The sequence below is a fragment of the Rhinatrema bivittatum genome, chromosome 8 (genome assembly GCF_901001135.1).
Source record: "Rhinatrema bivittatum chromosome 8, aRhiBiv1.1, whole genome shotgun sequence".
NCBI lineage: Eukaryota > Metazoa > Chordata > Amphibia > Gymnophiona > Rhinatrematidae > Rhinatrema > Rhinatrema bivittatum.
Genome location: NC_042622.1, coordinates 1,910,003 through 1,934,246, shown reverse-complemented (window position 1 = coordinate 1,934,246; position 24,244 = coordinate 1,910,003). Strand labels below are relative to the sequence as shown.

General features: G+C 49.7%; 1 protein-coding gene across 1 annotated transcript in view; it reads right to left on the bottom strand.

Annotated features, from left to right (window-relative positions):
• Positions 1-19,995, bottom strand: part of DNMT3B (DNA methyltransferase 3 beta) — a 244,084-nt gene extending 224,089 nt beyond the window's left edge. The window contains exons 1-2 of the mRNA XM_029611336.1: positions 19,924-19,995; positions 18,654-18,707 (exon numbers count right to left, since the gene is read on the bottom strand). The gene's annotated coding sequence lies outside the window, so the exon portion shown is untranslated. The remainder of the gene's footprint in view (positions 1-18,653; positions 18,708-19,923) is intronic.
• Positions 19,996-24,244: the final 4,249 nt, after the last annotated feature.

Below are 24,244 nucleotides of genomic sequence, written 5' to 3'. Positions count from 1 at the left end.
GTAACCTATCATTAAAATCATCCATTGTACCTGAAGACTGGAGGATAGCTAATGTAACCCCAATATTTAAAAAGGGCTCCAGGGGCGATCCGGGAAACTACAGACCGGTTAGCCTGACTTCAGTGCCAGGAAAAATAGTGGAAAGTGTTCTAAACATCAAAATCACAGAACATATAGAAAGACATGGTTTAATGGAACAAAGTCAACATGACTTTACCCAAGGCAAGTCTTGCCTCACAAATCTGCTTCACTTTTATGAAGGAGTTAATAAACATGTGGATAAAGGTGAACCGGTAGATGTAGTATACTTGGATTTTCAGAAGGCGTTTGACAAAGTTCCTCATGAGAGGCTTCTAGGAAAAGTAAAAAGTCATGGGATAGGTGGCGATGTCCTTTCGTGGATTGCAAACTGGCTAAAAGACAGGAAACAGAGAGTAGGATTAAATGGACAATTTTTCAGTGGAAGGGAGTGGACAGTGTAGTGCCTCAGGGATCTGTATTGGGACCCTTACTGTTCAATATATTTATAAATAATCTGGAAAGAAATACGACGAGTGAGATAATCAAATTTGCAGATGACACAAAATTGTTCAGAGTAGTTAAATCACAAGCAGATTGTGATAAATTGCAGGAAGACCTTGTGAGACTGGAAAATTGGGCATCCAAATGGCAGATGAAATTTAATGTGGATAAGTGCAAGGTGATGCATATAGGGAAAAATAACCCATGCTATAGTTACACAATGTTAGGTTCCATATTAGGTGCTACAACCCAAGAAAGAGATCTAGGTGTCATAGTGGATAACACATTGAAATCGTTGGTTCAGTGTGCTGCGGCAGTCAAAAAAGCAAACAGATTGTTGGGAATTATTAGAAAGGGAATGGTGAATAAAACGGAAAATATCATAATGCCTCTGTATCGCTCCATGGTGAGACCGCACCTTGAATACTGTGTACAATTCTGGTCGCCGCATCTCAAAAAAGATATAATTGCGATGGAGAAGGTACAGAGAAGGGCGACCAAAATGATAAGGGGAATGGAACAGCTCCCCTATGAGGAAAGACTAAAGAGGTTAGGACTTTTCAGTTTGGAGAAGAGACGGCTGAGGGGGGATATGATAGTGGTGTTTAAAATCATGAGAGGTCTAGAACGGGTAGATGTGAATCGGCTATTTACTCTTTCGGATAGTAGAAAGACTAGGGGGCACTCCATGAAGTTAGCATGGGGCACATTTAAAACTAATCGGAGAAAGTTCTTTTCCACTCAACGCACAATTAAACTCTGGAATTTGTTGCCAGAGGATGTGGTTAGTGCAGTTAGTATAGCTGTGTTTAAAAAAGGATTGGATAAGTGTATAAGTTCTTGGAGGAGAAGTCCATTACCTGCTATTAAGTTCACTTAGAGAATAGCCACTGCCATTAGCAATGGTTACATGGAATAGACTTAGTTTTTGGGTACTTGCCAGGTTCTTATGGCCTGGATTGGCCACTGTTGGAAACAGGATGCTGGGCTTGATGGACCCTTGGTCTGACCCAGTATGGCATGTTCTTATGTTCGGCTCCAATGCATTGTGGGGGCAGGAACATGACTTATAGTAGTTTGCAGTACACTTGTGTTATACAATGTAATGCAGTGGATTGCATATTTGCATTCAAAAGCTAGATAACAATCACGGATATACAGTTGTTACAGTATACCCTATGGGGGGAATTTTCAAAAGGATTTACTCACTTAAAACTGGATTTTAGATGTGTAAAAGCACTTCATCCATATAAGTGAACTGTTGAAAATTTCTACAATATATGATGTTGAAATAATAGGTTTTACACACGTAAGTGCACTTTAAGCATGGAAATGTTCTTTTGAAAATCGCATAAGATGTCACATTTACGTGAGAAACTCCTTTGCAAATTATCTCCTTAGATTCTAGCTATTTGGAGCAGTGCAGGTAATGTGCAAAACACAATACTGGTCAGAGATGAAGGCAGTACATGTAGTTCGTTTTAATTATAAAAACATTTATCATGGGGAGCACTGTTCTGCCGTGCTGGAAGATGGCCGCATGATCTTTGCGCTCTGATCTTCCCCCATGCTTTCACATTATTAAGCTGCGATTATATTTTTGCACTGAACCTGGAATCTAGAAAGTTGGTGACTCCTGATGGCTACCAGGAAGAGAACGGCGGATCTTAAACAATTTGCTTTCAGCAAACTCCCACCAGATATAGCCGCCGGAGACAACGAACAGGCAAATACAGGGTCTGAGGCCTCACTTGAACACGCTATGGAAGTCGTGGCTCCTACTTCGCCTACGGCTTTGGACGCATTACCGGAGCTAGCTGACTTGCCTTCGCGAACGGAATTGAGGGAATGGTTTAGCGAATTATGTGCTGATATGAGGAGACACAAAACTGAACTGCTAGCTTCAGTTACAGAGATCAAAGACAACCTGTCTTCCCTTGGCCACTGAGTCGATGATATGGACTCGAGAGTAGAGAACCACGCAGCGACACTGTTGGTGTTATCAGGCCAGCAAAAGACCCTAACGACAGAGATGGAGACCTTAGCTGACAAACTTGAGGATCTAGAAATAGATCCAGGAGATCCAATTTGAGAATCTGCAGGATCCCCGAAATGCTTGATTTTCAAGACTGCACCGAAGTAGCGGCAGAGTTCTGCAAATATCTCTTGCTCAGCAAGGGCAGCTCAAATGGAGAAGCTACATCGATGGACCCCATCATTAAAATCAAAAGGGCGCACAGAGCCTTGGGGCCCCGCAAGGTTAACAAGTCTAGGGACATCGTAATCAACTTACACAGCTTCCAACAAAAAGAAGCTATTTCATATGCAGCAAAAGAAGAACAGCGATGGTCATGGAAAGGCGAAGAAGTGTCTATTTTTAGCGATCTTGCGCCAAAGCACACTTAGAAACGCTATGACCTTAGGGAAGTGACTGGAGCCCTCCATGCTGCTAACATCAAGTACGCTGGATGTTCCCTTTTGCCCTGTTCTTCCAAATTAAGAGAATTGCATACCGAGTCAAGAATATAGGGGAAGCAGTCGACACTTTTAAACAAGCTGGATTAGAAATCCCATTTGATATGCCTTCAACTTCATCACAGCCATTATCTGCGATGGACCTAACCCCAAGATGTTGACGAGCGGGGCAAGGAAGACATCGCCTTCGCAGACATGAGAATCTCCCCAACGCTCAGCTTTCAGATCAAGGTTGACTCTAGGTACTGGCCACTTGGAGGTACTCTCCTGAAAGTTTGACTCCACATCGGAGCTGCTAGTCAGTCTACAACTCGTGGATGCCCACTGCAAATGATGTGACTCTAATAAGACTGCCGATTTCCGTGGAAGGGTTTGCAGTTTTGATTACTTTACTCACTGCGTTTCATTATGGTTTAGCTCTTAGTTGATTATCATTATACTGGGGGGGGGGGGATTGGGGTTCTCAGCAGCTCTTTCCACGGGGGACACCCCATTAATGGAGGGTTCGCATGTGGAAGTAGCGAACGAAATAGGGAGGGAGGGATGGGTGGTGTTAGGGGGGTCTATCTTCATGGGAATGTGTACAAGGAACGCTTAGACACTTAGGGCCAGATTTTAAAAAGGTTACTCGCGTAAATGCTCTTACACGCGCCGGGACTATTTTCAAAAGGCCCGGCGACATGCGTAAAGCCCCGGGACACGTGTAAGTCCCGGGGCTTTACTAAAGGGGCGGTCCAGGGGCGGTGGCAGGAGCAGAGGGCTCCGACAGAGCGGCGATTTGCCACTGTGTCGGAGGATCACATGCCGACAGGCTGCTGGCGTGTGCAAAAGGTAAGACAAAAGACAGGGGGGGTTAGAGTAGGGCTGAGGGGGGAAGGTTAGGGGAAGGGGTGGGAAGGTCAGGCTAGGAGGAAGGGAAGTTCCCTCACAGATGCTGACCCCTGATTTTATAACATATGTGCACGCCGGGTAGCACGCGCCTTTTAAAATCTACCCCTTAGAGTGTATGGCTCTTATTTTTATTTTTTACGTGTGTAAAACCTATCATTTCCCACTCACTTTAGCCCATGGCGGTTCATATAGTATCCCTGAATGTTAAGGGTCTTAACACGCCCAGGAAAAGAGCTCACAGCACAGGCAACTACAATCACATTTATTCAGGAAATGCATCTTCGACGAGACCATGATTACTTATTGCATCTTAGGGAATTCCCCCATAAATTCCTAGCAGCCAGTGGGAAACATGCAAAATATGCAGGAGCGGGCATTCTCCTATTTAGTTCATTAATGTATGATTTGTCACTACAGGTCGCAGACCCGGGTGGGAGATATACAAATGTACGGGGAGATTTTTACACTTATCTCAGTGTATGCACCTAATCAGGATCAGTCTAATTTCTTTCTCCAACCTGCCACCCTACTTAACTCACATGGTGAGGGATTTATCATTTTAGGGGGGGATTTTAATATAATGCTGAAACCTGATTTAGACAATTCCAGCAAGCAAACCTCACCTTCATCCAACCCTAGAAGGGCTTTGTTAACTGTTATGAAAGATTGGGGCCTGGTAGATGTCTGGCGCCACTTCATGCCCTCTTCCTGCTCTTACACCTTCTTTTCTGTACCCCACGCATCCTACTCTCAAATAGATTTTTTTCTAGTAGATAAAACTCTCCTTCCTAAGGTTAAAGCAACAGACCTGGGAGTAATAACCTGGTCAGATCACGCATCAATTAGGCTTGATATTGGTTCCCTAACGGTTAACAAGGGCTCGAGACCGTGGAGATTAAATGAATCTCTTCTTAAAGATACTTCTTTTGTATCATCAGTCGAGGCTCACTTGAAGAGTACGTCCAGCTAAACAACCCCAGGGATTGTATGGGAGTGCTCTAAGGCTGTGGCAAGGGGCCTCTTTATTTCAAGGGCAGTAGCTTGCAAGAGAGATAAGGGAAGAATTTGGGAAGCTCTGATGAACACAATTACGCAATTATCACACCAACACATGTGCACACAATCCCCACATGTTTATCGCAAACTGCAATTGGCCAGGGCTGATCTGGATAGATTAAATGACTCCCAATTAGCTCACACTTTAGCCAAAAGGAACACTATGAAGGCGGTAATAAGGATAAGGATGGCCGATATTTATAGCTCGGCAACTAAAGCAGCAAATTGCTAAAAGCCTCGAATCTAAAATTAAAGACACGGGGGGGGGGGGGGGAGGAATCCAAACAGAAGATGTGGCAATAAAGTTGTGCTTTACAGAGTTTTATGCTTCACTCTATAGCAAAGATCACTTATTAATGGAAAACGAAATTGTGGATTATCTTCATTCGGTGTCACTGCCCTCCTTCTCTGCCGACCAACAGCAGCTGCTAGATGCCCCTATTAATATTATAGCAGTAACACAAGCCATTAAGTCTTTAAAGATAGGTAAAGCACCGGGCTTTGACAGTCTATCGAGTGCTTATTAAAAAACATTTTCTGTAACGCTGTCTGAACCGTTGGTTGATTTTCTTTAACAGCATACGGCTTGGGGACCATATACCAGCACAATCTAACGTTGCGGGCATATCAGTCATTGCAACGCCTGGAAGAGACCCATCTCTATGCGGGTCCTATAGACCAATCTCACTTATAAATTTGGATCTTAAAATCCTAGCGAGAATTCTAGCTTTGCGTTTAAACAAATATCTGCCGCAACTGGTTCACCTAGACCAAGTCGTTTCTGTGCCCCAATACATGGCTGCTGATAACGTTAGGAAAATCATTGACTTGATCTGGTAGGTTCCCAAGGAGCAAATTCCCTCTGCCCTGCTTTCCATAGATGCGGAAAAGACATTCGACCTAGTGCATTGGCCCTTCTTGTTTAAGACCCTGGAAAGGGTGAGATTTGGCCCTTTCTTCATGCAGTGGTTACGTAGGTTATATGATTCCCTGCAGGCGAAGGTTAAGGTTAATGGAGAATATGGGAAGGAGTTCACGATCGGCAAAGGGACAAGGCAAGGATGCCCACTGTCCCCCCTACTATTTGCCCTTTTTCTTTTTTCTTAGAACTTTTTGTCCTCCAAATTCAGAGCACGTCCTTAATAACGGGGGTGAAATTGGGCCCCCACTATTTTAAGTTATCGTTATTTGCAGACGATATACTATTTATATTGACAAACCCGGGCCTCTTCCTCGAGGCGGTGAAGAAAGAGTTAAAAGCCTTTTAGTAAAGTTTCTGGATTTAAGGTTAATTTCCAAAAGTCGGAACTCCTCGATATTAATTTGCTGGATGACGAGGTGAACAGGATCCACAACCACTTCCCATTTCGGTGGGCGAAAACTTCTATAAAATATTTAGGTATACATATAGGGGCAAAGTTAGGAGATTTGTTCAACTTAAATTACACCATGGATAAGGATATGCTGCGGTGGGAGTGAGGCCCATTTTCTTGGCTTGGGAGGATAGCAATTGTTAAAATCTCAATATTACCAAAGTTATTGTATCTATTTGCCTCTCTTCCAATTTTTATCACATCTGCTATACTTAAAAGCTGGCAGAAGAAATTTGATTTTATCTGGAAAAAACTACCTCCAAGTGTAGCAAAGAGAGTGCTTGTACAACCAAAAATGGTGGGAGGGCTCGGAGTGCCCAATCTAGCATGGCACTATTCAGCCTCCCAACTCAGAGCATCGTTCGACCTGGGATGCAAATCCACTACAAAGCAATGGGTCCTATTGGAACAGCAATAGTTAGGGATATGCCTTGAGAGACATGCCCTGGCAGCCTAGGTTGACCTGGCTATCCACACGTAGCATACCTTGGACCCTCCATACTACTCTTAAAGTCTGGGACCGTTGGAAAAAACAATTGGTAGGAAGCACTCTCTATTTTTATCAGTCAGCATTATTCTCTAACATAAAGTTTCCCGAACATAGCTCCCCCTTATTCAATTCTTGGAAAGCAGCTGGGGTCCTTACAATAGGACATATGATTAAATTAGGAAGGGTACTATCAAAGGATGAGCTGGAGCAATCTTACACTACAGGGCCAATCAATTTTCTGGCTTATGCACAAGTCCATAATTTTGTATTATCCCTGAAGAGAGCCCAAACCTTACGTGAAGGAAGGTCTCTATTTGAAAATTATTTTTTGAACAGTGATTCCATGAAAGGCACTATTTCTAAGATCTACAGTCTCCTTTTCTCAACCCCCAGCTTGGCCCCTCCATCACATATACTTGGATGGGAAAGAGACTTGGGTCACACTCTAGGGCCCAAAGTTTGGATGAGCCTTCACCTAACACCTGAGAGACTCCACAAAATCTATCCACATCTCTCACAATCATGTTGGCGACAATGTGGAGAGTCAGAATCTTTCTTACATATTTGGTGGCAATGCGACAAGATAACTATCTTTTGGAAACTGGTGTTTGACTGGCTGGGGAAACTCTTTGACACCCCCTGCCAAACCACCGCTGCCTCAGTGTTGATTAACTATCCCCTACCAGGGTTAACTAAATACCAGCGAAAGCTTAGTGTGCAGGTTTTCATTGCGGCTAGGCTGGTTGTGGCTGCCCACTGGAAACACGAACAGACACTCTCAGGTACTAGACAGCATGCATCGACTATACCACTTGTCTTCCTTAACTGCTGCTAAAAATGATTGTGTGTCTTCATTCAATGCAATTTGGTCTGCCTATGTTAATTATCTTTCCTGAGGGCTATAGTATTGTGTAAATTCCTTTTCCGATGGATAGGGATCATTGCTCATCTGTCTGAATATTTTATGGGGATGCCAACTTTGAGGAACAACATAGTTATCTGTAACGTGAGCCCACAGTTGCTGTATAAGAATGTATAATTCTTCTCTTTCCTTCTTTATGAGTTATGTGTTTTCAGAAACCGAGAAGATGGGAGGGGAGAGGGAGGGGGATAAAAGAAAAGAAATATTGTGTATCTTTTTGGATAAGTTGTGCACTTGGAAAATTAAGATGTGTTATTGTAATGATGAATGCCCTCTCGGATCAGAGGGTTTGTTTCACCATGTTTGTACATTTTTCAACTGGTCCCAGATAGAGCAAAACAAGTCTTGATTAAAGCAATCGAAAAAAATAAAACTGGCAGAATTGATGATTGGGACAATTATCGACCAATCTCCAACCTGCCTTTCATTGCTAAAGTCCTATTAGTCACAATTAGAAAGCTACTTAGAAGACAACAATAATCTATACCCAAACCAATTCGGCTTCAGAAAAGACCACTAACTGACCAAGTACTACAGGAGTTTGACAATGATGAATCCTACATCCTGGTACTAATTAATCTTACAGCAGCCTTTGACACCATGTACCACACCCTACTACGCCATCAGTTAAGAAAAACTGGAACAGGCAGAAAGGTCAATGACTGGTTCACTTCCTTCCTGACAGATGGATCATTCCAAATAAAATTAGACAATCACTTATCCGACACCTTCCCAATCGACACAGGCATTCCCCAAGTATCTGCACTCGCTATCTCTACGCACATTACTAGTGGATCTAGGAATCAACTTCTTCCTTTATGCAGACGACATACAATTCTTTATACCATTCAACAAGTCATTTGAAAAAACTGCTTCATCCTTGTCCACCTACCTGAAGACAATACAACAAAAACTCTCAACTGAAGCTAACGCTAAATACAAAAAAATCTGAAATTATGTGGTTAAGGGGAAACACCACGTTAATCAAACCGCCAAACTTAGACCTAGGAAACTTTAGCATTACACCCTCTGATCAAGTACAAGATCTAGGAATTCAGATCGATGAGAACCTTTCAATGAAAAAACATACAAGTAAAGTAATCAAATCAGGATACACCAAACTGAGAATACTACACCATTGCTAACAATGCAAGACTTCCGTACGATTTTACAAACACTAATATTTTCAAACATATATTACTGCAACTCCATATTACTAAGCTTACCCGCAGGAGTACTAAAACCATTACAATTGCTACAAAATGCCTCAGCCAGACTTTTACTAGGGACATGGAAATTTAACCACATCACCTCCTTGCTGATAGCACTGCACTACCTTCCTGTACAATCCAAAATTCACTATAAAGCAGGGGTCAGGAACCTATGGCTCGTGAGCCAGATGTGGCTCTTTTGATGGCTGCATCTGGCTCGCAGACAAATCTTTAATAAAAAAGTAAAAATCTTAACAAAACCCCCCACCCTCCTGACGCCCCCCAAGACCTCCAAAATTAATTTACTACAACCCCCCACCCTCCGGCCCCTCCCCCAAGACCTGCCAAAAGTCCCTGGAGGTCCAGCGGGGGTCCAGGAGCGGTCTGGGAGCAATTTCCTGGACTTGGGCTGTCGGCTGCCAGTAGTCAAAATGGCGTCGACGGCCCTTTGCCCTCACTATATCACAGGGGCTACCGCTGCCATTGGTCGACCCCAGTGACATAGTGAGGGCAAAGGGCCGTCGGCGCTATTTTGGCTACTGGTAGCCGACAGCCCAAGTCCAGGAGATCGCTCCTGGACCGCTCCTGGATCCCCGCTGGACCACCAGGGACTTTTGGCAGGTCTTGGGGGGGTTAGGAGGGTGGGGGGTTGTAGTAAATTAATTTTGGAGGTCTTGGGGGGGCATCAGGAGGGTGGAGGGTTTTGTTAGATTTTTACTTTTTTATTAAAGATTTGTCTGTGAGCCCTGGACCCCCGCTGGACCACCAGGGACTTTTGGCAGGTCTTGGGGGGGGGGTCAGGAGGGTGGGGGTTGTAGTAAATTAATTTGGCAGGTCTTGTGGGGGCGTCAGGAGAGTAGGGGCTTGTAGTAAATTAATTTGGTAGGTCTTGTATGGCTCTCACGGAATTACATTTTAAAATATGTGATGTTCATGGCTCTCTCAGCCAAAAAGGTTCCCGACCCCTGCTATAAAGTATTATCTCTAATCTTTAATATCATCAACAACATAAACCCATGCCCAACAGGAGTGACTCTTCAACCTTACACCCTACAGAAAGCCCTAAAATCACAAAACAAAGGACTTCTAAAGGTGCCCACAATACAGAACACACATCTAACACAAATAGAGACAAAATGTTTTCCATAGCAGGCTCCAGACCTTGGAACTCTCTTTCAAAGTCGCTACTCCAGATAACAGAAAGAAAGTATTTCAAACGAGAACTAAAAACATGGTTCTTTATAAATGTATACGAACTAATGTAAAACTCCACTATGCTATCAGAACTCAATATGCTATCGGAACATAAGACTATGCTAACAGACTGAGTAATAAGTACTGAGTGATGTATTCTGAATACAACATGAAGGAAAATGTAATGGAAATCGTAGGTTATAATTCTTCTTCAAAGCACCCCAATTAAAGTTGATGTATCGACCCAGAATACACATTTACTGTTGAGATCAACTAGACTTTGTATAAAATCGACATAGAAATATATTTGCTAGAACATGTACATGCTATTATATAGACCTAGAACATGAGCATTGAAACTGAATGAGAATGTTGACCTAGCAACAGTATGATATTGTAAACCATTGCGATATGATTTTGGAACGACAGTATAAAAAAAAAAAACCACACGCCTAAATAAATACATACATAAATAATCTGTAAGCCCTAGTGATGGAGGAGGACTTGGTCATTATTGCTGTTATGAAGACATGGTTCACGGATTCTCATGATTGGGATACAGCCATACTAGGCTATAACTTAAGGAAGAACAGAGAGGACAGAAAAGGGGGAGGAGTAGCTTTTTATATCAAAAACATATCCAAGCAACTGAACTGCAAAGTAGGGTAGAGAAGAAGCATTATGGGCCAACCTAAAAAAAGATGATAGTGCATCCATTTTTACTGGCGTGGTTTACAGGCTTCCATTTCAAACGGAAGAACTAGACAGAGATCTGGTCAAAGACATCCAAAAAATGGGAAAGAAGGGAAAAGTGTTGATTGACTGGAGAATCCCTTCTGCGGAATCTAACAGAAGTAAAGAGATAGAGGATACCCTGCAAGGGGCTCTGTTCAAACAAATGGTAATGGAACCAATAAAGGAGGGAGTTATACTTGACTTACTGCTAACGGGGATAACGTCTCTAATCTCCAGGTGGGTGCCCACCTGAGCACCAGTGATCATCAAACGGTATGGTTTGATATCGCAAATAGGATACGGAGAAGTCACACGAAGACCCGAGTTTTGAATTTAAAATATATGGACTTTGTTGAAATGGGGAAGTACCTAGAGGTAGAAGTAGAAGACTGGGAGAAAATGAGAGAGGTGGAGCAACAGAGGGGCAAACTAAGAGGAGCAATTACAGAGGCAACAAATCTATATTGTTAGAAAAGTAAACACAAGCAAGAGAAAAAAGAAACCGATCTGGTTCTCAAAGGAGGTGGCTGAAAAAAAAAGCAAAAAGAACAGCGTTCAAGAAATATAAAGGATCCCAAAAAGAGGAACACAAGGAAGAATATCTGGTGAAACCGAGGGAGACGAAAAAGATAATCAAGAAAGCAAAAAATCAGGTGGAAGAAAGGATTGCCACAGAGGTAAAGCAAGGTGACAAAATATTTTTCAAATACATCAGAGAAAAGAGAAAAGTCTAAAGTGGTATAACACTACATTTATCTTATTTTTAAAACTATGTACCGGACCGATATGGCACTTGTGTAAAGTAACGTTTCAGCATCATTATTTGTTTGTGCCTATTGTAAACCGTTGTGACGGAAACTACTAAACGACGGTATAGAAAAGACTTAAATAAATAAAAATAAATAAATAAATACAGCCACACCCTCCAGCATTCCCCAGCCAAGCCACTCCCTCCAACACTCCCCCAGCAAAGCCCAGCCACTCCCTCCAGCACTCCCTCAATTCAGCCACTCCCTTCAGGACTCCCACAGCCCAGCCACTCCCTCCAGCACTCCTTCAATTCAGCCACTCCGTCCAGCACTCCCCCAATACAGCCACTTCCTCCACCACTCCTCCAATACAGGCACTCCCTCCAGCACTCCCCCGGCCCAGCCACTCCCCCAGCACTCCCCCAATACAGCCATTCCCTCCAGCACTCCCCCAGCCCAGCCACTCCCTCCACCATGCCCCCAATACAGCCACGCCCTCCAGCACTCCCCCAGCCCAGCCATTCCCTCCAGCACTCCCCCAATACAGCCACTCCCTCCAGCACTCCCCCAGCCCAGCCACTCCCCCAATACAGCCATTCCCTCCAGCACTCCCCCAGCCCAGCCACTCCCCTCCACCATGCCCCCAATACAGCCACTCCCTCCAGCACTCCCCCAGCCCAGCCATTCCCTCCAGCACTCCCCCAATACAGCCACTCCCTCCAGCACTACCCCAGCCAAGACACTCCCTCCACCATGCCCCCCAATACAGCCACTCCCTCCAGCACTCCCCCAGCCCAGCCATTCCCTCCAGCACTCCCCCAATACAGCCACTCCCTCCAGCACTCCCCCAGCCCAGCCATTCCCTCCAGCACTCCCCCAATACAGCCACTCCCTCCAGCACCCCCACAGCCCAGCCATTCCCTCCAGCACTCCCCCAATACAGCCACTCCCTCCAGCACTCCCCCAGCCCAGCCATTCCCTCCAGCACTCCCCCAATACAGCCACTCCCTCCAGCACTACCCCAGCCAAGACACTCCCTCCAGCACTCCCTCAATACAGGCACTCCCCCAGCTCTCCCCCAATACAGCCACTCCCTCCAGCACTCCCCCAATACAGGCACTCCCTCTAGCACTCTCCCAGCCCAGCCACTCCCTCCAGCACTCCACCAATACAGGCATACCCTCCAGCACTCCCCCAGCCCAGCCACTCCCTCCAGCATTCCCCCAATACAGCCACTCCCTCCAGCACTCCCCCAGCCCAGCAACTCCCTCCAGCACTCCCTCAATACAGCCACTCCCTCCAGCCCTCCCCCAATACAGGCACTCCCCCAGCCCAGCCACTGCCTCAAGCACTCCCCCAATACAGCCACTCCCTCCAGCCCTCCCCCAATACAGCCACTCCCTCCAGCCCTCCACCAGCCCAGCCACTCCCTCCAACACTCCCCCAATACAGACACTCCTCAACCCCAGCCACTCCCTCCAGCACTCCCTCAGCCCAGCCATTCCCTCCAGCACTCCCCCAATACAGGCATGCCCTCCAGCACTCCCCCAATACAGCTACTCCCTCCAGCATTCCCCCAGCCCAGCCATTCCCTCCAGCACTCCCCCAATAAAGCCACTCCCTCTAGTACTCCCCCAATACAGCCACTCCCTCCAGCACTAACCCAGCCCAGCCATGCCCTCCAGCTCTCCCCCAATACAGCCACTCCCTTCAGCACTCCCCCAATACAGCCACTCCCTCCAGCACTAACCCAGCCCAGCCACTCCCTCCAGCACTCCCCCAATACAGCCACTCCCTCCAGAACTCCCCCAATACAGGCACTCCCTCCAGCACTCCAGCTCTCCCACACTACAGGCACTCCCTCCAGCACTCCCCCAGCCCAGCAACTCCCTCCAGCACTACCCCAGCCCAGCCATTCCCTCCAGCACTCCCTCAACACAGCCATTCCTCCAGCACTCCCCCAATACAGGCACTCCCTCAATAAAGACACTCCCTTCAGCACTCCGCCAGCCCAGCCACTCCCTCCAGCACTCCCTCAATACAGCCACTCCCTTCAGCACTCCCCCAATACAGGCACTCTCTCCAGCACTCCCTCAATAAAGACACTCCCTCCAGCACTCCCCCAATACAGGCACTCCCTCAATAAAGACACTCCCTTCAGCACTCCGCCAGCCCAGCCACTCCCTCCAGCACTCCCTCAATAAAGACACTCCCTCCAGCACTCCCCCAGCCCAGCCACTCCCTCCAGCACTCCCCCAGCCCAGCCACTCCCTCCGGCATTCACCCAATACGACAATCCCTCCAGCACTCCCCCCAACTCAGCCACTCCCTCCACCTTTCCCCCAGCCTAGCCACTCCCTCCAGCACTCCCCCCAGCCCAGCCACTCCCTCCAACACTCCCCCAATAAAGGCACTTCCTCTGGCACTCCCCCAGCCCAGCCACTCCCTCCAGCACTCCCTCATTACAACCTTTCCCTCCAGCACTCCCCCAGCCCAGCCACTCTCACCAGAACTCCCCCAATACAGTCACTCCCTCCAGCACTCCCTCAATACAGCCACTCCCTCCAGCACTCCCCCAGCCCAGCCACTCCCACCAGCACTCCCCCAGCCCAGCCACTCTCACCAGAACTCCCTCAATACAGTCACTCCCTCCAGCACTCCCTCAATACAGCCACTCCCTCCAGCACTCCCCCAGCCCAGCCACTCCCACCAGCACTCCCCCAGCCCAGCCGCTTCCTCCAGTACTCCCCCAGCCCAGGAACTCCCTCCAGCACTGACTCAATACTTCCACTCCCTCCAGCACTCCCCCAGCCCAGCCACTCCCTCCAGCACTGACTTAATACTTCCACTCCCTCCAGCACTCCCCCAGCCCAGCCACTCCCACCAGCACTCCCCCAGCCCAGCCACTCCCTCCAGCACTCCCCCAGCCCAGGAACTCCCACCAGCACTCCCTCAATACAGCCACTCCCTCCAGCACACCCCCAGCCCAGCCACTCCCTCCACCACTCCCCCAATACGGCCACTCCCTCAAGCACTCCTCCAATACAGCCATGCTCTCCACCACTCCCCCAATACAGGCACTCCCTCCAGCACTCCCCCAGCCCAAACACTCCCGACAGCACTCCCACAGCCCAAACACTCCCTACAGCACTCCCCCAATACAGCCACTCCCTCCAGCACTCCCCCAATACAGCCACTCCCTCCAGCACTCCCCCAGCCCAGCCACTCCCTCCAGCACTCCCCCAATACAGCCACTCCCTCCAGCACTCCCCCAGCCCAGCCACTCCTTCCAGCACTCCCTCAATACAGCCACTCCCTCCAGCACTCCCCCAGCCCAGCCACTCCTTCCAGCACTCCCTCAATACAGCCACTCCCTCCAGCACTCCCCCAATACAGCCACTCCCTCCAGCACTCCTCCAGCCCAGCCACTCCTTCCAGCACTCCCTCAATACAGCCACTCCCTCCAGCACTCCCCCAATACAGCCACTCCCTCTAGCACTCCCCCAGCCCAGCCACTCCCTCCAACACTCCCCCAGCCCAGCCACTCTCACCAGCACTCCCCCAATACAGCCACTCCCTCCAGCACTCCCCCAATACAGCCACTCCCTCTAGCACTCCCCCAGCCCAGCCACTCCCTCCAACACTCCCCCAGCCCAGCCACTCCCTCCAGCACTCCCCCAGCCCAGCCACTCCCTCCAGCACTCCCCCAGCCCAGCCACTCCTTCCAGCACTCCCTCAATACAGCCACTCCCTCCAGCACTCCCCCAATACAGCCACTCCCTCCAGCACTCCTCCAGCCCAGCCACTCCTTCCAGCACTCCCTCAATACAGCCACTCCCTCCAGCACTCCCCCAATACAGCCACTCCCTCTAGCACTCCCCCAGCCCAGCCACTCCCTCCAACACTCCCCCAGCCCAGCCACTCTCACCAGCACTCCCCCAATACAGCCACTCCCTCCAGCACTCCCTCAATACAGCCACTCCCTCCAGCACTCCCCCAGCCCAGCCACTCCCTCCAGCACTCCCTCAATACAGCCACTCCCTCCAGCACTCCCCCAGCCCAGGCACTCCCTCCAGCACACCCCCAGCCCAAACACTCCCTCCAGCACTCCCCCAGCCCAGCCACTCCCACCAGCACTCCCCCAATACAGCCATCCCCTCCAGCACTCCCCCAGCCCAGCCACTCCCTCCAGCACTCCCCCAATACAGCCATCCCCTCCAGCACTCCCCCAATACAGCCACTCCCTCCAGCACTCCCTCAGCCAGCCACTCCCTCCAGCACTCCCCCAATACAGCCATCCCCTCCAGCACTCCCCCAGCCCAGCCACTCCCTCAATACAGCCACTCCCTCCAGCTGTCTCCCAGCCCAGCCACTCCCTCCAGCACTCCCCCAATACAGCCATCCCCTCCAGCACTTCCCCAGCCCAGCCACTCCCTCCAGCACGCCCCCAAAACAGCCACTCCCTCCAGCACTCCCCCAAAACAGCCACTCCCTCCAGCACTCCCCCAAAACAGCCACTCCATGCAGCTCTTCCCCAGCAGAGCCATACCCTCCATCTCTCTCCAGCCCAGCCAGTCTTTTCGGCTCTCACCCAGTCCAACCTGTCCCTCCAGCACTCCCCCAGCCCAGCCACTCCCTCCGGCATTCACCCAATACGACAATCCCTCCAGCACTCCCCCCAACTCAGCCACTCCCTCCACCTTTCCCCCAGCCTAGCCACTCCCTCCAGCACTCCCCCCAGCCCAGCCACTCCCTCCAACACTCCCCCAATAAAGGCACTTCCTCTGGCACTCCCCCAGCCCAGCCGCTTCCTCCAGCACTCCCCCAGCCCAGGAACTCCCACCAGCACTCCCTCAATACAGCCACTCCCTCCAGCACACCCCCAGCCCAGCCACTCCCTCCACCACTCCCCTAATACGGCCACTCCCTCAAGCACTCCTCCAATACAGCCATGCTCTCCACCACTCCCCCAATACAGGCACTCCCTCCAGCACTCCCCCAGCCCAAACACTCCCGACAGCACTCCCACAGCCCAAACACTCCCTCCAGCACTCCCCCAATACAGCCACTCCCTCCAGCACTCCCCCAATACAGCCACTCCCTCCAGCACTCCCCCAGCCCAGCCACTCCCTCCAGCACTCCCCCAATACAGCCACTCCCTCCAGCACTCCCCCAGCCCAGCCACTCCTTCCAGCACTCCCTCAATACAGCCACTCCCTCCAGCACTCCCCCAATACAGCCACTCCCTCCAGCACTCCTCCAGCCCAGCCACTCCTTCCAGCACTCCCTCAATACAGCCACTCCCTCTAGCACTCCCCCAGCCCAGCCACTCCCTCCAACACTCCCCCAGCCCAGCCACTCTCACCAGCACTCCCTCAATACAGCCACTCCCTCCAGCACTCCCCCAGCCCAGCCACTCCCTCCAGCACTCCCCCAATACAGCCACTCCCTCCAGCACTCCCCCAATACAGCCACTCCCTCCAGCACTCCTCCAGCCCAGCCACTCCCTCCAGCACTCCCCCAGCCCAGCCACTCCCTCCAGCACTCCCCCAATACAGCCACTCCCTCCAGCACTCCCCCAGCCCAGCCACTCCCTCCAGCACTCCCTCAATACAGCCACTCCCTCCAGCACTCCCCCAATACAGCCACTCCCTCTAGCACTCCCCCAGCCCAGCCACTCCCTCCAACACTCCCCCAGCCCAGCCACTCTCACCAGCACTCCCCCAATACAGCCACTCCCTCCAGCACTCCCCCAGCCCAGCCACTCCCTCCAGCACTCCCCCAATACAGCCATCCCCTCCAGCACTCCCCCAGCCCAGCCACTCCCTCCAGCACTCCCCCAATACAGCCATCCCCTCCAGCACTCCCCCAGCCCAGCCACTCCCTCCAGCACTCCCCCAATACAGCCACTCCCTCCAGCACTCCCCCCAATACAGCCACTCCCTCCAGCACTCCCCCAATACAGCCATCCCCTCCAGCACTCCCCCAGCCCAGCCACTCCCTCAATACAGCCACTCCCTCCAGCTGTCTCCCAGCCCAAACACTCCCTCCAGCACTCCCCCAGCCCAGCCACTCCCTCCAGCACTCCCCCAATACAGCCATCCCCTCCAGCACTCCCCCAATACAGCCACTCCCTCCAGCACTCCCCCAATACAGCCACTCCCTCCAGCACTCCCTCAGCCAGCCACTCCCTCCAGCACTCCCCCAATACAGCCATCCCCTCCAGCACTCCCCCAGCCCAGCCACTCCCTCAATACAGCCACTCCCTCCAGCTGTCTCCCAGCCCAGCCACTCCCTCCAGCACTCCCCCAATACAGCCACTCCAACCAGCACTTCCCCAGCCCAGCCACTCCCTCCAGCACGCCCCCAAAACAGCCACTCCCTCCAGCACTCCCCCAAAACAGCCACTCCCTCCAGCACTCCCCCAAAACAGCCACTCCATGCAGCTCTTCCCCAGCAGAGCCATACCCTCCATCTCTCTCCAGCCCAGCCAGTCTTTTCGGCTCTCACCCAGTCCAACCTGTCCCTCCAGCTCTCCCCCAGCCCAGCCCAGCCCAGACTCTCCAGCTCTCCCCTTTTGTGAGTATTCATTTCTCATTTGCTACAAGGTGACTGCTCTCCTCCCTACTTCCCTCCTTCTCAGCTTTCCCATCTTTCTTCCTTCGTGCACCCTAAAGCCCATCTCGTTTCCTCCATCCATTCTGTAAGACCTAAGAGCTGCTGCTTTCCTCTTCTCCTGTGCTTTTCCCTCCCATCTCACTGTTTCCTCCCCTTGTTTGCCGGCTACCAGGGCAGGTGGGAGGGGTGAGGAAGAGAATGGGTGAGGGGCGTGGGCAAGGAACAAGAGAGGAACAGCAGGGGGAAGGGAAAGAATAGGAGTAAAAGCACCAAGTGGGGGAGGGGAAAAGAATAAATAGAAGGGGGGAGAAGCACAGCAGGGAAACAGGTGGGGGGTGGGGGGAGGAGAAGCACACAGGGCATAAAGGAAATGGCAGAAGGGGGGCAGGGTGGCCAAAAGTAATGGGAAGTACTCACACAAGCCTCCCGCTTCACAGCCTCCTCTGCTGAACACACAGACAGCAAGCGTAGCTGAGAATAACAGACAAAGAATGAATGGTCCCCTCTAAAAAATCTCACATTTCTGGGATAATTACAGGAGCGCCCCAGGTACAAGACAGAGGCAGAGCCAGGGTCCAGGGTGCCTGGAAGTACAGGGCACATCTTCTCTGCTTTCTCACACACACTTTCTCATGTTTATTACAAGTCTCATAAGCTGCTCAGGCTTAATTCAACATTAAAACACAAACAGAACAAAACCACATAGACATATACACACACACAAAAACACACTTTCTCATGCACATGCACACACACACACACACACACGCGTTCTCATGCACATGCGCACACACACTAACACTTTCTCATGCACACACACAAACACACTTTCTCTTGCACACACACACACACACACACGCGTTCTCATGCACATGCGCACACACACTAACACTTTCTCATGCACACACACAAACACACTTTCTCTTGCACACACATACACACGCGTTCTCATGCACATGCGCACACACTAACACTTTCTCTTACACACACACACTTTCTCTTGCACTCACACGCGTTCTCATGCACATGCGCGCGCACACACAAACACTTTCTCTTGCACATGTGCGCGCGCACACACATTTTCTCTTGCACACACACAAGCACACACTTTCTCACATACAGGCACACACACACACACACACTTTCTCACACACAAGCACACACAGGCACACACACACACACTTTCTCACGCACAGGCACACACAAGCACACACACACACTTACTCACGCACAGGCACACACAAACTTTCTCATGCACAGGTACACACAAACTTTCTCACGCACAAACATACACACACGCACACTTTCTCACACACAGGCACACACACACACTTTCTCACTCACAGACACACACACAAGTACATACTTTCTCATGCACAGGCACACACACACACTTTCTCACGCACAGGCACACACACAAGTACATACTTTCTCATGCACAGGCACACACACACACTTTCTTATGCACAGGCACACACACACTTTCTCACGCACAGACACACACACTCACTTTCTTATGCACAGACACACACACAAGCACACACTTTCTCCTGCAGGGATAGTTTTGCTTCTCACGCACACGTGCAGGCAGCAGTTTCACTCTCACAAGGCTCGTGCTAGTCCCCCTCTCAGACAGCCGCGCGCTCTTCAGCCCGAAATAAAAGAAAAGCGAAAGTCCTGCACTGACCTGCGGGAGTGCGGGCGCGGGTCTCTGCTCGCAGGCGGCAGCCGCAGCCTTTTCCCGGGTCGCGAAAGTGGCGCTGAGGATGTGCGGCTGCGTTTACCTGAATCCCGCCTTAACCCTGCCGCTGCCGGAGGGGAGGGAAGGGGGAGGAGCCCGCGAGGACTGGGAAGGGAAGGGGGAGGAGCCCGCGAGGACTGGGATAAGCCGGGCGTGCACTGCTGGGAAATTAGCACCAAGCCTGCAAATCCACCCCAATCTCACCTCAGCCCCTTAGCATGGAAAATCAGGAATAGGCCGGCTAAAACGTTTTTAAATAAATGAAAAACTCAGCTCAAGAAATAAAAAAACTGAACAATTGAAATGGAATGAAAACTCGCAATAACAGTAAAACACAGGGAGAAACCATGACTTTATCTCTGTTAGTGCCAGGAGGACATGGGGAAGTGGCAATGTGAGACTCAGAGGTGAAGGGGAGGAAGATGTGACCCCTGATGAGGAAAAGCCAAACTGCCTAACAAATCTTTCTGTTGGGTCTTCCCTGTGGAGGGGCCTGGAGCAGGAGCACATAAAGCAGACACAAGGAAGATGGGAAGTGAGGGAAACCTCCATCGATTTCAGAGCCGTGCGTCTGTCAGGAGCTGAGTAAACGTAAAGCAGATAAGGAGATGGGACACATCCCAGGAGGAGTCCTGGCAGCTCCGCTGGGGACCTTTTCAATGGAGGACTGGAGAGGAGAGGATGTGGTTCCTGCTCATAACCTGGAAGGAAGCAGCCGCTTAGTCTGCTCCGTGTGGCATCAGCGCTAAAACAGAGGAGAGGGCAACATGTGGAAGCCCAGGCTGCAGCAGGGCTTTACCAGAGGGGAATCTGATCAAGCTCTTGCCTGGGTGACCAGAGAACAGGGATGAAGGGAGGGCGCTGGGTTTCACCCGCGTCCACATAGGAGACTTATAAATAAATTGTGAGGGACTGGGTGGTAAATGGAGCTTTCTCTGAGGAGCTGCCTGGCTGATCGGTCCTTGCACTGCATCTTCCCAACATTTTCATGAAAGACAGAGCGGAAGGATTGTCTGGAAAGGTTTGGTTGTTGCCGATGATTCCAAAATCTAAAGCAGAGAAGACAGGAAGGAGTGGAAAACATGAGGAAGGATCTGGCAAAGCTGGAGGAATGATTTAGAGCAGGGCTGGCCTGCTTTGCTCCCCCAGAGCCACAAACAGGTCAGATTATCAGGATATCCATAATGAATATGCATGAGACGCATTATATGCAAATCTATCTCATGCATATTTATTGTGGATATCCTAAAAACCTGGCCTGTTTGTAGCTCTGGAGGACCGGAATTGGCCACCCCTGGTGTAGAGATTGCTGAGACCTCACTTTCAGAAAGACGCCAGTTGAAGTCAGTCCAGAAGGTGACAATTAAATTGGTCAGTGGGGATAGACTTGAAGATCTACACATGTACACCTTAAAGGAACGGCGAGATAGGGGAGACAGGATGGAGACACGCACATATCTGAAAGGTTTCCATGCACAGGAGGGGAGACTTTTTCAGTGGAAAGGAAGCTCTAGAACAAGGGGTCGTGAGATGAGGTTATCAGGAGCTTGACTGAGGAGTAATCCTAGGAAACATTTCTTTACAGAGAGGGTGGTGGATGCATGGATCAGCCTCCCAGTGGAGGTGGTAGACGTACAAAAAAAACTACCTGAATTCAAGAAAGAATATGATAAATACAGAGCAGTCAAAAAAGGAGCTGGATCAGAGGCATTGACAGAAATGTGATGGCAGAAAGAGATCATGTGGCCCTCTAGACTGCCCGTGTGTCCCATCTCTCCCTCAGAGATCCCCTGTATTTATCCCATGCTTTTTAAAGTTCAGACACACCACCTCCCCTGGGAGGCCGCTCCATCTCAAGATTAAACCTGAATCTTCAATAAATTGGTTACCTGTAAGGTGCCACTCGATCCCTGTCATTTTGGTTACCCCAGACTAACCTGGCTGTCCCTCTGAGGATGTCTCAGCAGTTTACTGATAGTCACCAGGGCCGCTGCAAGGGGAGTAGGCGCCCGAGACCACTTCTGCCTTGTGCCGCAGCCCCCCCTCCCCCCCAGTTGTGTCACCCCGGCCATTTTCGGCCCTGACTCCTACCTCATTCACACCGCCGATCGAGGTAAATCTTAAATAAGTATGCGCGGGCGTACTTTTGTTCGCGCAACCGGCGCATAGCTGCGCGTATCTTATAAAATCCGGGGTCGGCGCACGCATGGCTGCGCAAAATTGGTAGCCTGCACGCGCCGAGCCACACAGCCTGCCTCCGTTCCCTCTGCATCCCCCACCTTCCCCTCCCTTCCCCTATCTATCCCACCCCTCAGCCCTACATAAATCCCCCCCCTACCTTTATGTGCAAGTTACGCCTGCTTGAAGCAGGCGTAACTTGCGCGCACCGCCTCGGACTCAGGCCCGTCCTCCCAGCCCGCCCCCGCACCGTTGCCATGCCCCCAGACCCGCGCCGGACCACCCCCTGACCCCAGACACGCCCCCTCCTGCCCCTTTTACGAAGCCCCGGGACTTACGCCCGTCCCGGGGCTTTGCGCGTGCCGGCGGCCTATGCAAAATAGGCCGCCGGCACGCGAGTGCCCTGCGCGCGTAAATCTAGCAGGACAAAATGGCCGCCTGAACCTGAGCTCCCGCCGATCCTGGACCATAAATTGCAAATAAAACTGTGATAAAATGAGGAAAATAGAAAAAAACTGAAAGGTGCAGCTGCAAAGGTTAAAAGTGTTCAACAGGCATGGACATGGTTTAAAAATACAATCCTAGAGGCGCAGTCCATATGTATTCCACACATTAAGAAAGGTGGAAAGAAGGAAAAACGATTACCGTCATGGTTAAAAGGTGAGGTGAAAGAGGCTATTTTAGCCAAAAAAACATCCTTCAAAAACTGGAAGAAGGATCCATCTGAAGAAAATAGGATAAAACATAAGCATTGTCAAGTTAAGTGTAAAACATTGATAAGACAGGCAAAGAGAGAATTTGAAATGAAGTTGGCCATAGAGGCAAAAACTCATAATAAAAACTTTTTAAATATATCCAAAGCAAGAAATCTGTGAGAGAGTCGGTTGGACCATTAGATGACCGAGGGGTTAAAGGGGCTCTTAGGGAAGATAAGGCCATTGCAGAAAGACTAAATGAATTCTTTGCTTCCATGTTTACTAATGAGGATGTTGGGGAGATACCAGTTCCGGAGATGGTTTTCAACGGTGATGAGTCAGACGAACTGAACAAAAACACTGTGAACATGGAAGATGTAGTAGGCCAGATTGACAAACTAAAGAGTAGCAAATCACCTGGACTGGATGGTATGCATCCTAGGGAACTGAAGGAACTAAAAAAGGAAATTTCTGACCTATTAGTTAAAATTTGTAACCTGTCATTAAAATCATCCATTGTACCTGAAGACTGGAGGTGTTACCGTCAGAAAATAGGCCCCAGAAACTGTTCCGTAAAGAAAGACACAGCTGAGAACAATGGCTCAGAAACTGCGTGCCCCTCCCTTTCAGGAGCTGGCTTTTATACATTCTACATTTCTTATCGTAGCCCCTTCAGAGGGAGGCCAATGTAACCCCAATATTTAAAAAAGGCTCCAGGGGCAATGCCGGGAAAAATAGTGGAAACTATTCTCAAGATCAAAATCGTAGATCATATAGAAAGACATGATTTAATGGGACACAGTCAACACGGATTTACCCAAGGGAAGTCTTGCCTAACAAATCTGCTTCATTTTTTTGAAGAGGTTAATAAACATGTGGATAAAGGTGAACCGGTAGATGTAGTGTATTTGGATTTTCAGAAGGCATTTGACAAAATCCCTCATGAGAGGCTTCTAAGGAAGCTAAAAAGTCATGGGATAGGAGGCGATGTCCTTTCGTGGATTACAAACTGGTTAAAAGACAGGAAACAGAGAGTAGGATTAAATGGACAATTTTCTCAGTGGAGTGCCTCAGGGATCTGTACTTGGACCGGTGCTTTTCAATATATTTATAAATGATCTGGAAAGGAATACGACGAGTGAGGTTATCAAATTTGCTGATGATACAAAATTATTCAGAGTAGTTAAATCACAAGCAGACTGTGATACATTACAGGAGGACCTTGCAAGACTGGAAGATTGGGCATCCAAATGGCAGATGAAATTTAATGTGGACAAGTGCAAGGTGTTGCATATAGGGAAAAATAGCCCATGCTATAGTTACACGATGCTAGGTTCCACCCAGGAAAAAGGTTCCACCCAGGAAAAAGATCTAGGCATCATAGTGGATAATAC